The sequence below is a fragment of the Pleurodeles waltl genome, chromosome 5 (assembly GCF_031143425.1).
Source record: "Pleurodeles waltl isolate 20211129_DDA chromosome 5, aPleWal1.hap1.20221129, whole genome shotgun sequence".
In the NCBI taxonomy this organism is placed as follows: Eukaryota; Metazoa; Chordata; class Amphibia; order Caudata; family Salamandridae; genus Pleurodeles; species Pleurodeles waltl.
The window spans coordinates 485743075-485757359 of record NC_090444.1 but is presented as its reverse complement, the minus strand read 5'-3'; positions in this window follow the sequence as shown (position 1 = coordinate 485757359).

Below are 14285 nucleotides of genomic sequence, written 5' to 3'. Positions count from 1 at the left end.
GTTTCTCCTTTGGGACTTGTTCTTTCAATATTATCGTAAACATGAATCTGCAGCAATTCAATCGTAATCTAACATGTTTTGCTCAACGCGAATGCCTTTCTACTGTTTTCCATCAAAATGTTAATTACATTTTTTGCTTAGGGATTTCAGTTAATCTGTTGTGTGTGCATTGCCATGTGCCTAAATGGAATAATGTTATAATAGTTTAAAGCCCTTCCATCAGCTCAAGCAATTGCATTAGTCTAACTAAATATCACGCTGAGACATAATTTCTTAAAGTTTTACGAGTTAAACTTAGAATGGTACTTCTAGTAGTATCAGCGATTAATACTACGTTAAAAGGTCCTGAACTTCTTTTACATATTGTGCATCTGGCTGCAGATTGAGCCGTTAGAGACGCATTGTGCCCTGCAACGCCTGCCATCTGAAATTCCATGACATAATCTTAGCCAGTTGTGGTAGATGCGAAGTTCTTGTCTTTGCTTTGCCCCATGCTCAATGCCACTTTCACACTTGTACCAAAGTGCATCACCATCCGTCTACTGTGTCTGCTAGGTGGTCCAAGGCGTCATCAAGGGCAGTTCAGGCAGAGCGTTCGGCTCGCGTTGCAAAGTCCTGCGGCAGGGTACCGCAGAGCAAAGCCTATATAATGGAGCTAAGCACAAATACAAGTGCCGTTCAGAGACTTTTTAATTTATGGGCAAAGTGTGGAATTGTGCAGGGCCAACACCTGCCAGAATTTTCCTCTCCCCTTCCTCTCTTATAAGACAGGAGTCATGTGGTATGGAAGGTTTTGTCAGGAAATGACACTAGGGTGGCTAAAGGCATTTTTTCTGCCACTAGCCAGCTTAGTGTGATTTTTTGAGGCAAAACCCTCTTCCCCTGTACCGCCACCCCCACCCGGCTAACGTCATTTTCACTGATGCAGGCCCAACCAGTGCGCCAGCTTGTAGGATTCTATAAATCTGTCTCCCAGCTGGCGCTATACTTTTTTACGCAAAACTGCGCAAATGCAGTTTTTCATCAGAAAGTATAAATATGTGCCTGGGTGTTTCGTATAGGTCTGCATATGCTGGAATGTTGTGGGGTGAAAGCCACCATTTCTAGGTAATTTACTACAAAACTGGTTCTGTGTTGGGACCTCTTAGTTTGCAGCTGAGGTAGGTTCTCTATATACTCATTTAATTTTTCCAGTGAGCATTATGGAAAATTGTTACACCTGTATCATTTCCTGGAAACTTTGCTATTTTTTGAGTGTTTCTAGAAAATAGTGGCGAGCTGGGTGACTTTTACTTACTGCTTTTGAAGTGTTTGTCTTTGCTTCCCCCCAAACAGTTGGAGTCTGTAGGTGGCTGACGGTCAGGATACTTCAATTCGATTTCCTCAGAAGCAGAAGACAACTCCACAGTCCCGACCCGAGCTACTCACAACAAATATTAATCCTTCGTGCGGAGTACCCCGGAGGGGGAAAGGGGAATGGGATGGTAGAGAGACTGCCACAGAGATGATGAACGCCAGTACTCAGTCTGCCTCTTCACATCTAAGATTGGATACAGCACCTGCAAGAGTCACAGTCGCAATTACTAGGGACATACAACATCAGTTTTTTCACTTTCTACTCTCAACCCTTAATTCTCTTTAATTCTATTATTTCTTCACTCACCCCGAGTTCTCTGTAGCCTTGCTTCTCTCTATAAATGATAGCTCTTCTTAAAAAAATGCTTATTACTGATTCTGGAAGAACTTCTCAACCTTTGTTAGAGATTGGTTTTATGTTGCTATATATATATATATATGTATATATATATATATATAGTTGGTGATAATGCGTTCTTCAAATCAGCTGATGTTATTTAATTTCTCCTGTCTTATTGTGACTTCTGTCAATACTTGTATTTGTAAATGCTTGTTTATTAAAGTTCGTTTCTCCTTTCTTACTTCGACATTTGTTGATAACTTGTATTTGTAAATGCTTGTTTATTACAATTAGTTTCTCCTTCCTTACTTCGACATCTGTCGATAACTTGTAGTTGTAAATGCTTGTTTATTTAAGTTTGTTTCTCTTTTAAACTCTATTTTGGTTTATTACCATTGAATTTGTAAATGCTTATTTGTTAACAGTTCGTTTCTCCTTTAAACTTGGCCTTTGTTTATAACCTTGACATTTGTAGATACTTGGGGCCAGATGTAGCAAAGGATTTGCGCGTCGCAAACGGCGAAAATCGCCGTTTGCGAGGCGCAAATGCCTCTTTGCTATGCAGAAATGCATTTTGCGAGTCGGAACTGACTCGCAAAATGCATTTCCGACTCGCACATAGGAAGGGGTGTTCCCTTCCTATTTGCGAGTCTGAGTGGTATGCAATACCATTTGCGACCGCGTACGCGGTCGCAAATCGTATCGCAGTTACCATCCACTTCAAGTGGATGGTAACCCACTCGCAAATTGGAAGGGGTCCCCATGGGACCCCTTCCACTTTGTGAATGGACCCAAAAATATTTTTTCAGGGCAGGGAGTGGTCCCAGGGACCACTCCCTGCCCTGAAAAAATACCAAAACTAAAGGTTTCGGCTTTTTTTTAAAGTGCAGCTCGTTTTCCTTTAAGGAAAACGGGCTACACTTAAAAAAAAAAAAAAACTGCTTTATTGAAAGCAGTCACGAACATGGAGGTCTGCTGACGACAGCAGGCCTCCATGTTTGCGAGTGCCTATACTCGCTATGGGGCCGCAATTTGCGACCCACCTCATGAATATTGATGAGGTGGGTCATTGCGACCCCATAGCGAGTTGCAGTCGGTGTCTGAGACACCGTACTGCATACCAATTTGCGAGTTGCAAATTGCGAGTCGCATGGACTCGCACTTTGCAACTCGCAAATTTTTTATTTGCTACATCTGGCCCTTGCTCTTTTAAAGTTCGTTTTTTCTTTGCATTTAATATCTTAAACAAGAACCTTGTAAACATAAGGTTAATTCATACATTAACTCTGTAGCCTTGCCGACTTCCACGGGAACGGTCTGCTATCAAACTCTTCAAATAAACCTTGACAATATTTATCCGTTGTCTGTAATATAATCTTCAAATGTAATTTTACCTCACAGGAGTTTCTGTTCTGAAGCGCGCTCTCTCTCCACACAGCTGATTCCTGTCAGACCTCAGTTGAAGAGCAAGGCTTCCAGCTGGAGAGCTCGTAACCTAGCAACCAACCGATTGCAAGACTAGAACTGTAACTAACCTTCAGGACTCACAGCGGCCATCTTGGATCTTCTCTTCTTGATTCTTCCTTTGAAATAAGCGCAAGATTACGCTGCAAACCTTCTTCCAGTTTGGGCTTTGCTGTCTCCACTGAGGATATCTCTTTGCTTTGTTCATGCACTTCTTTGATTTGACTTGGCAAGTTTGTGTGGTCATGACACTGGCCTGGCTTATAGTGGGTACCTGATGGTACTTACACCTTGTGCCAGGTCCACTTATCCCTTGTTAGTAGATTAGTAGTGTTCTAGCAGCTTAGGCTGATAGAGGTAGCTATAGCAGAGCAGCTTAGGCTGAACTAGGAGACATGCAAAGCTCCTACTATACCACTTATATCATATACCACTATATCATAAGAAACACAATACTCAGAGTTACTAAAAATAACGGTACTTTATTTTAGTGACAATATCCCCATTACAACCCTGGCGGATGGAGTTAAAGCAGTGGTAATACCGCCAACAGGCCGGCGGAAAAAAAAATGGAATCATGACCATGGTGGAAACCGCCAACATAGACAGCCACTTTAACACTCCGACCGCCATGGCTGTAGAAACAAACACTGCGGCGGCAACCGCCAACAGACAGGCGGAAGACAATGTACCGCCCACACTATTATGACACACCGATCCGCCACCTTTTCCGGTGCGGAACACACGCTATCAAAAGCATGGCGAAAACAGTACACAGAAGGGAAAACACTCACCTCTCCACACCCCACGAGGAACCAGGACACCATGGAGCCCGAATTGCAGATACTGCCGATGCTGGTCTTCCTTCTCTTCTATCAGGAGCACCAAAGACGGCGGCGACGACCACGGTGAGTACTGCACCTACAACACAGGGGAGGGAGGGGGGAGGAAAAAGAGAGTGACACGCAACACGCAACAGCCCCACCCTCACCCTCACCCACAACACCATACACACAAATAGATGCTGCAACATTACATATACACTCCCCACACCCCCTGGAAGAACGCAAGGACAAAAGGAAATGATTTGAACGAATATAATCATGTGAAATCTCATTATCAAAGTTCAAAATCCAGTAAATACAAATATGTACACCAACTACACAAGTACGGATAGTGTACTAATCATTGTCCGTGGACCACTGGGCCCAAAATGCATGGGTGAGGCCCACACATGATACCTGACTGGAAACGGAGAGAACACTGTTGGGGCATCAGATCGAAATGAAACAGGCACCTCAGGGGGAGGGGGAGGAGGAGGGAGGCACCTCAGCCTGATGAACGCACAACGCAACTGCTGCACGAGGGAGCTTTGTGCCCATTGCGGAATCCTGGGGAGTGCAAAGCCACAGTCTCTCAAGTCTCTCCAGTGGGTGGTTTGCCCACTGCTTTGTCCTGGGGAGTGCAAAGCCACAGTCTCTCAAGTCTCTCAAGTGGGTGGGTTGCCCACTGCTTTATCCTGGGGAGTGCACAGCCACAGTCTCTCAAGTCTCTCCAGTGGGTGGTTTGCCCACTGCTTTATCCTGGGGAGTGCACAGCCACAGTCTCTCAAGCCTCTCCAGTGGGTGGTTTGCCCACTGCTTTATCCTGGGGAGTGCAAAGCCACAGTCTCTCAAGTCTCTCCAGGGGGTGGTTTGCCCACTGCTTTATCCTGGGGAGTGCAAAGCCCCAGTCTCTCAAGTCTCTCAAGTGGGTGGGTTGCCCACTGCTTTATCCTGGGGATTGCAAAGCTACAGCCTCTCAAGTGGAGAGCAGTCTCCACTGGTTCTGGAGGGGGCTTTGTGCCCAGAGTGCTTCATCCTGCCAAGTACAGAGGTAGTGGATGCTATTCCCCATTGGTTCTGGAGGGGGCTTTGTGCCCAGTGTGCTTCATCCTGCCAAGAACAGAGGTAGTGGATGCTATTCTCCACTGGTTCTGGAGGGGGCTTTGTGCCCAGAGTGCTTCATCCTGCCAAGGACAGAGGTAGTGGATGTTTATCACCACTGGTTCTGGAGGGAGCTTTGTGCCCAGAGTGCTTCATTCTGCCAAGGACAGAGGCAGTGGATGCTATTCTCCACTGGTTCTGGAGGCGGTTTTGTGGCCAGAGTGCTTAATCCTGCCAAGGACAGAGGTAGTGGATGCTATTCTCCACTGGTTCTGGAGGGGGCTTTGTGCCCAGAGTGGCTCATCCTGCCAAGGACAGAGGTAGTGGATGTAAATCTCCACTGGTTCTGGAGGGGGTTTTGTGCCAAGAGTGCTTCATCCTGCAAAGGACAGATATAATGGATGCTATTCTCCACTGGTTCTGGAGGGGGCTTTGTGCCCAGAGTGCTTCATCCTGCCAAGGACAGAGTTAGTGGTTACTATTCTCCACTGGTTCTGGAGGGAGCTTTGTGCCCAGAGTGCTCCACGTGCAGTGTGGCCGGTACAATTCACTCACCTGGGTGTGCGTGGCACAACATTGGTGAGGTACAGGTAGCATGATATGCCATGGAGGCAGCGACATACCCAACACTGCTGCGGCTGCACCTTCCACCTGCAGGTGCCAACAGTGATGACAGTAATGCTTCATGGAAGCTGCCCAGGGTCCTGGAACACTCCTCCAGCCTCGGACAACTGACCACTGCGGATGGTAGGCATGTCAGCGGTGGTGCTACTGTCCGAGGACGTCGCGGGGCCGCTGGCAGTGCTTGCGGCGGTGTCTGTGGCAGCGGTGCTTGTGGCGGTGTCTGTTGTGTGCGGTGTCTGTGGTGGCGGTGCTGGCGGCGGGGTCTGTGTCAGCACCTGCTGAGGGAGAAAGCAGGATGTCTCCTGCAGCCTCGGATGACTGCCCACTGGGGAAGAGGCTGGGGACTGTCGCAGTGGCTGTAGACGTGCTGGAGGCGGTGCAGGTGGCGGTGCAGGTTGGCGTGGATGTGGACAGAAGGTGTGACACTTGTCCCTCAGTCGGTGCCACCATGCCCTCTCCTGACCTGCCCTTCTGTTTTTGGCCCTTCCCCACCTTTGATGGTGGTGCAGTTGTCTTGCCACTATCCCCTTTCATTTTCGCTGACCCCTTGGTGGCTGGTGGTTTCAGATTCTCCCTCCGGGATGTGGGCACCTTTTTCACCTTGGCAGGTGGCGGAATGTCCTTGCCCTCGCTACGTGGCACACTGGCAGTCGTGATGGTTGGCGCACTCCATGACCCCGCAGTTGCTGGCACCACTGTGTCTGGGGATGTGGTGGCTGAGGTGCTGGACTGGACCCGGAAAGCCTGGCCCTAGGGGAAGGACGGGGGGAGGTGTAGGGAAGAGGTCCATGTTAGCCAGGAAAAGTTTTTTAGACACACTGGGACGGGTAGATGGAGGGGGTTTGGGAGTGGAGGAAGAGGTAATGGTTGTAGGAGGTGTACGTCTGCTGAATTTGGGTGAAGTTGCATGGGCTGGATGCTGTTGTGAGGTGGATGGCTGTTGGGTGGGTGTGTGCCTGCGTTTGTGAACTTTGGGAGGAGGGCTCACTGACACACTGGGAGAGGACACTGGGGATGTGTGAATGGTAGGGGGGGTGGTGAGGGCACGTGAGCTGTGTGTGGTGATGGGCGTGCTGGTGATGGAGTTAGTGGCTGAGGATGTAGTGCATGCAGGTGTGAGTGGAGACGAGACTTGGAGGGAGGAGGGAGACGTGGAGGAGGGGGACACAGTGGAGGAAGTGGATGTTGGTATGTCTGCATGGGCCTGGTGCTTGTGTGAGTGCCTGTGGGATGTGTGGTGCTTATGTTTGCCTGAGCCACTCTTGTGTGTTGATGCGCGTGCATGCTGGTCTGATGGTGTGCTTGGGATAGGCTGAGGTACAGGGGAGTGGGTCTGGGTGGAGGAGGTTGGAGGGGGGAGGCTGGACAATGGCTGCCATCAGTGCTGAGGCCAGAGTCTGAAAAGCTTGCTGAAGTGCTGCCTGACCAGAGTGAATGCCCTCCAGGAATACATTGGTTTGTTGCAACTGCCTCTCTACACCCTGGATGGCATTCAAAATGGTAGACTGCCCAACAGTGAGGGACCTGAGGAGGTCAGTGGCCTCCTCAATGAGGGCAGCAGGGGTGACAGGGGCAGGGCCTGAGGTGCCTGGGGCGAAGGTAATGCCCACCCTCCTGGGTGAGCGGGCACGGGGCAAAGGCTGAGGGGCTGCTGGGAGGGTGGTGCTGGTAAGGGGGGTGGCGGCTGTACCTGTAGATGCGGGGGGCACAGATGGGGCCGCCACCACAAGGGAGCTCCCATCAGAGGAAGAGTCCGCCTCACTGGTGTCAGCTCCTGTCCCCGCCGTGGAGCTCCCCTCGCGCTCCATCCCACTGGTGCCTTCAGACTCCGTAGCTTCACCCTCCAGGGCCAAGTGGGTTGCCGCTCCCTCCTGCTCCGGTGCCAATGCTCCTCTGCCTGATGATGCTATTGCACACAAGAACAGAGAGACCACAAAAAGGGGGGGGGGGGATAAGACAGAAGAAAGACATGTTCAGTGCATGCAACACCACTACCGTTGGCGGACAGAACACACAGGGAGCAGCCCTCTGCAATACACCATGCACTTATAGTTACTAGATTTTTCACATGCCCATGGGGTACGAGGCCTTAGACTAATTGCTGTACACCTGGAAGTCACAGGAGCCTGATTAGGTGTATATGGCTCTTACCACTAGTGGGGTTGGGGTGCCACACAGCCTGCCTCACAAGGGACCTTGCCTACCAAGATCGTCCTGGCCTAGGGGAACCCACTGCCCACCTCCCCCACCCAGACACCTCGTAATGCATGCAGAGTCTGCTGAATGAAAGTGTACTCACCCCCTTGTGGCTGCTATGATGCCCTCAAGCGCCCATCCAACTCCGGATAGGCCACCGCCAGGATCCGGAACATCAGTGGGGTCATGGTGCGACAGGCACCCCTTCCACGTTGGGAGGCCATCTCCAGCTGGACCTCCGCAGTCTTCTTGCTCCAGCGGCGCAGGTCCTCCCATCTTTTACGGCAGTGGGTGTTCCATCTGTGGTAGACCCCCAGGGTCCGTATGTCCTTGGCGATGGCACACCAAATACCCTTCTTCTGGTGGGCGCTGACCTAGAGAAATGGTACAGGGGTAAAGGACATTACTCACCCGGCCGGACCATCATACTCATTGCCCACCAGTTCCCACCCATGCCATGACACGCATACACTCACCATCCGCACATGTAGGCATCAGACCCCCCCCCGTTTCTTCCAGCCACACCACTCAAAGCAGGCATTGCCCATTCAGCATGCTCACAGTGTACTCACCTGTTTGTCTGGGGGACCGTACAGTTGCATGTACTGGGGGAGGACCCCATCCACTAGTTTCTCCAACTCCTCCGAAGTGAAGGCAGGGGCCCTTTCCCCAGACACAGTAGCCATCGTCGCTTCCAGACACAGGTCACAGCAGCACTTGCAGTGTAGGTCCTCTCCTGTTGAAGGTCAGGTATCAAGTGAGGGAACAGACAGAAAATGGCAGTCACGTCCATGGCAGTGCATACCGCCGGCATACATTGTCATTGGATCCTCGGACCCATAGGGCCCAATGCAGAATTGCGCTGTGGTCTTTGACCGCCCACCGCGATGGTGTACAACGCCAGCGCGGTTACCTCATTTCCCCTTGTCCCACCTTACAGGTCAGGCAGCCGCCATTTCAGGGGGCCACATGGCATCAATAATAACTGCGTCACACCAATCTAGGCCTGGAATACACACAGTTACAGGCACATTGAGGATTAATAAATTGACAGCAAATAACATTTTGTGATACCTCAGTGTTGGCTGACTCTCTGCTTGCTGTTCTCCTCCATAGGGCACATCTGCTGGGGCAGGTGATGAGATGGCGGAATCCTCTGGTGTACAGTCCCCTGGTGGACCTGTCGACAATGGAAGCAAGACACATCCAGACTTGATCGTGCAACAATCCAGGAGCTGTGTGCCCAGTTAGAGCCAGACCTGATGTCAGCTATCCGCCACTCCACAGGGATACCCCCTCAACTGCAGGTCCTCTCAGTACTCCATTTCCTGGCAAGTGGTTCCTTTCAAACAACAGTGGCGATTGCAACAGGGATGTCCCAGCCAATGTTCTCTAACGTGTTGTCCAGAGTGTTGTCTGCCCTGCTGAAACACATGCGCAGCTACATCGTGTTCCCTTAGGTGGAGGATTTGCCCACAATGAAAGGTGACTTCTATGCCCTGGGACATATCCCCAACATCATTGGTGCCGTTGATGGTACACATGTGGCATTGGTACTCCCCCCGCAGGAGTGAACAGGTGTACAGAAACCGGAATAGCTACCATTCGATGAATGTGCAGATGGTGTGTTTGGCAGACCAGTACATCTCCCATGTGAATGCCAAGTTTCCTGGCTCAGTGCATGGCGCTTACATTTTGAGGACTAGCAGCATCCCTTATGTGATGGGGCAACTCCAGAGGCACCGTGTGTGGCTAATAGGTGAGCCCAAGGTCCCAATACAGTTGACATAGGTGTCTGGGTATGGGGTTGTCCATAAGGATTAGTGTGTGTCTAACAGTTGTCCCTCGACATTTGCAGGTAACTCTGGTTATCCAAACCTGTCATGGCTACTGACCCCAGTGAGGAATCCCAGGACAAGGGCAGAGGAACGCTACAATGAGGCACATGGGCGAACTAGGAGAGTGATCGAACGCACCTTCATCCTCCTGAAGGCCAGATTCCGGTGCCTCCATATGATAGGTGGTTCCCTATACTACTTACCGAAGAAGTTGTGCCAGATCATCAATGCCTGCTGTATGCTGCACAACCTGGCTTTGCGACGGCAGGTGCCTTTTCTGCATGAGGATGGGCCAGATGGTGGTCTTGTGGCAGCTGTGGAGCCTGTGGACAGTAAAGAAGAGGAGGCAGAAGAAGAAGATATGGACAACCGAAACAACATAATCATGCAATACTTTCAGTGAGACACAGGTAAGAAGATGTCACTGCCTCCCACATCTCATACTATTGTTGGAGCTAGCATATGTCTGTCATTTTCACTCAGTGTATGGACCCTGACTTGTCACTATGCCTTTCGATTTCACAGATGTGGGTCCCACTTTGTGCCCTCCGCTATGTTTCCTCCTGGTCTACAGCTGTGTTACATTGGTATGTGCACAAGTAAATTGACATTGCTATATTCCATGATTATTGCAATTACACATTTGTGAAAGCACAGACTGACTCCAGATTGATTTTTTTGATTGAAGTGTGTGTTCATGTCTGTGCAAATAAGCGGAGGGGGTTGTAAAATGGGCTCGGGGGATGGTGGAGGAATGTCCATGGCAGAGTCCAGTCTATTTGTTTCACAGGTGCATTGTCCAAGGGGGCATAGGAAGTGGAGCAATGGCAGTTTAAGGATGAACAGGGTGACATAGTGGGACAGAAGGGTGAAATTCAGGGTGGGTCTCATTTCCTGGCGGGCATCTTGGCAATGTTCTCTGTCTTGTTCCTGGATCTCAGGGACCGTTTGCGGGGTGGTTCTCCATCTGCAGGGGGTGGGGTGCTGGTGTCGTGTTCCTGTGGCGGTGCCTCCTGTCCACTAGAGCCGGTGGAGGTGGAGGGCTGTTCATCGTCCAGGCTAGTGTCAAGGGCCCCTTGTTGTGCCACTGTGTCCCTCCTGGTGTTGACAAGGTCTTGCAGTACCCCTGAAATGGTGACCAGGGGGTTGTTAATTGACTTCAAGTCCTCCCTGATACCAAGGTAGTGTTCCTCCTGCAGCCGCTGGGTCTCCTGAAACTTGGCCAGTACCGTTGCCATCGTCTCCTAGGAATGATGGTAAGCTCACATGATGTTGGAGAGGGCCTAGGGAGAGTGGGTTCCCTGGGCCTGTCCTCCCCCTCTCGCACAGTTTCCCTGTTGTCCTGTGCCTCTGTCCCCTGAACCGTGTGCCCACTGCCACTGCCCCCAGGTCCCTGATCGTCCTGTGTTAGTGGGGTTGCCTGGGTTCCCTGTAGTGGTGGGCACTGCTGATTGACGTGTCCTGGGGACAGAGGGATGGGCACGCTGGGTGTGTGCTGTGATGGTGTTTCCTGAGGGGGATTGCTCTGTGGTGGCTTGTGACAGTGTCAGGGGAACCGACTGTCCCGAGGTCTCAGATGGGCCGGGCTGGTAATCTTGATCCAGTTGTGCAGAGCTGCTGTCATCACTGTGGGTCTCTTCTGTGGGGGGACTGGATATGTCTGGCACCTCCTGTCTAGTGACGTTGGGTAGGGGTCCTGTTGGGGTGTAAAGGCATGATTATTGCATCTGTGTCTGCCATCATGTGCAATGGGTGAGTGACCCTCTACTCCAGTGCTTGCATTCTTGCCGTGGTTCTTGTGTGATAGTTGGTTTGGGTTCTGTATGGGTATCTGTAGTGGACATACTTTGGTGACGGGTGTCCATGCATTGATGTTACATGCAGGGCTTGTTTTTGGGATGTGTGGGTTGTATTGGTGGGGTATCTGTGGGTTGTTGGGGTGATGGGTGTGAGGGTAAGGGTGGGGTATCTGATGGCATGCAGGTAGGGTGGGGGATAAAGTAGTAAATATTTGCCTTACCAGAGTCCAGTCCTCCTGCTAATCCTGCGAGGCCCTCAGGATGCAGTACTGCCAAGAATTGCTCCTCCCATGTTATTAGTTGTGGGGGAGGAGTGGGGGTCCACCACCAGTCCTCTGTACAGCAATCTGGTGTCTGGAGAGCACGGAACGCACCTTCCCCTGTAGGTCGTTCCACCTCTTCCTGATGTCATCCCTAGTTCTTGGATGCTGCCCCACTGCGTTGACCCTGTCGACAATTCTGCGCCATAGCTCCATCTTCCTTGCAATGGAGGTGTGCTGCACCTGTGATCCGAATAGCTGTGACTATACCCAGACAATTTCCTCCACCATGACCCTGAGCTATTCCTCAGAGAACCTGGGGTGTTGTTGAGGTGCCATGATGTGGTGTGGGTGATGTGTGAGGTTGTGTGTGTTGTGATGTGTGAGGGGATGTTTGTGTGTGTTGTTTGAGGAGCGTGGATGTTGTGTAAGTGGTGGTGTTCTGTGTCTGTGGATGCTGCTGTTGCTTAAGGGAGTGTATCTCTCTGGCCTGCTTACAATTTCTGGTAGTAAGGGTTTGTGGGTGATGTGGGTGTGTGCTTTATATTCAATTGGGTGTGTGGGTGTGGTGTGTATATGTGCATCAGGTGTGTGTATTTTGAATTGTCCAATGTGGTTGTGTTTTGTAAATGTGTGTGTATTTAGAGCGCGGCGGTGTGTACCGCCAATGGATGACTGCGGTTGAAAGACCGCCGCATTGATTCGTGGGTCGTGATAGTGTGGGCGTATTCTTGTTGGCGTGACGGTGTGGGTTTTGTTCTTGCCAGTTTATCACTGACCTTTGGTGTGGCGGACTTGTGTGGGTGTCGTTTTTGTGGCGGATTCCGAACTGTGGGTCGGAATACCTGTAGCGGAATTCCGCGGATGCAGCGGTATGTTGGCGGTCTTCTGCACGGCGGTAAGCGGGATTTACCACCAGGGTTGTAATGAAGGCCAATATGCCAAAAAGTATCTCAGAGGATATACTCCCTTAGGAGGTAAGTAAAATACACAAAATATACACACAAACCAAAATCAGGTAAGTAAAACACTTAGAAAAGTAGTGCACACACTGTAGAACACAATAGAATGCAATAGGACAAAATAGGCCTAGGGGCATCACAAACCGTATACTCCAAAAGTGGAATGCGAACCATGCATGGACCCCAGGCCTAGTGTAGTGTGTAGAGGGTCGCTAGGAGTGTAAGAAAACACTAAGGGTGTCCAAGATGCCCCACCCCAAGACCCTGAAAAGTAGGAGTAAAGTTAGCCTACTACCCAGAAAGACAGTAAAGTCGAGATAGGGGATTCTGCAAAGGCAACAACTGACTGCAAAGCACTGAAGACGGATTCCTGGACCTGAGGACCTGCAAAGGAACGGGACCAAGTCCAAGAGTCACGCAAGTGTCCAGGGGGGGCAGGAGCCCACTAAACCCTGGATGAAGGTGCAAAAGGGCTGCCTCTGGGTAGAAGAAGCCGAAGATTCTTCAACAATGAAAGGTGCCAGCAACTTCTCCTTTGGTCAGAAGATGTCCCACGGCGTGCTGGAAGATGCAGAGTTGTTTCCACACAGAAAGACCACAAACAAGCCTTGCTAGCTGCAAGAGTCGCAGTTGAAGGTTTTGGGTGCTGCCAGGGTCCAGGAAAGACCAGGAGGTCGCCCTTTGGAGAAGGAGACAGAGGGGGTGTAGAGCAATAAAGAGAGCCCATGCAGAAGCAGGCAGCACCGTCAGAAGTACCTGAACAGGCATTCAAGAAATCTGAGCACGGCGGTTGCCTGAGCACAACAAAAGGGGGTTTCACGAAGTCAGACGTCAACTCAGCGAGTTGGGCAATGCAGGACGGAGTGCTGGGGAGCTGGGCTGTGCTGTGCACGAATGAAGTCTTGCAAAAACGCACATAAGCCCTAGCAGCTGCAGTTCACGCAGTACACAGGATTACTGTCTGGTGTGGGGAGGTAAGGACTTACATCCACCAAATTTGGACAGAAGGAACACTGGACTGTCGGGGTCACTGGGATCCAGTTCCTGTGTTCCAGGGACCACGCTCGTCAAGATGAGAGGGGACATCTTGCTGGTAGTCTTCTTGCTACTTTGTTGTGGTTTTGCAGGTGTCCTGGAGCAGTCAGCGGTCGATCCTTGGCAGAAGTCAAAGAGAGAAGTGCAGAGGAACTCTGGTGAGCTCTTGCATTCGTTATCTGAGGAGAAACCCACAGGGGAGACCCTAAATAGCCCTAAGAGGAGTATTGGCTTCATAACCAAGTAAGAGCCTATCAGGAGGGGTCTCTGACGTCACCTGCTGCCACTGACCACTCAGAGGTCTCCATTGTGCCCTCACACCTCTGCATTAAAGACGGCAGAGGTCTGGGACACACTGGAGGAGCTCTGGGCACCAACCCTGGGGTGGTGATGGAAAGGGGAGTGGTCACTCCCCTTTTCTTTGTCCAGTTTTGCACCAGAGCAGGGGCTGGGGGCTCCATGAACCAGTGTAGACTGGCACCATCT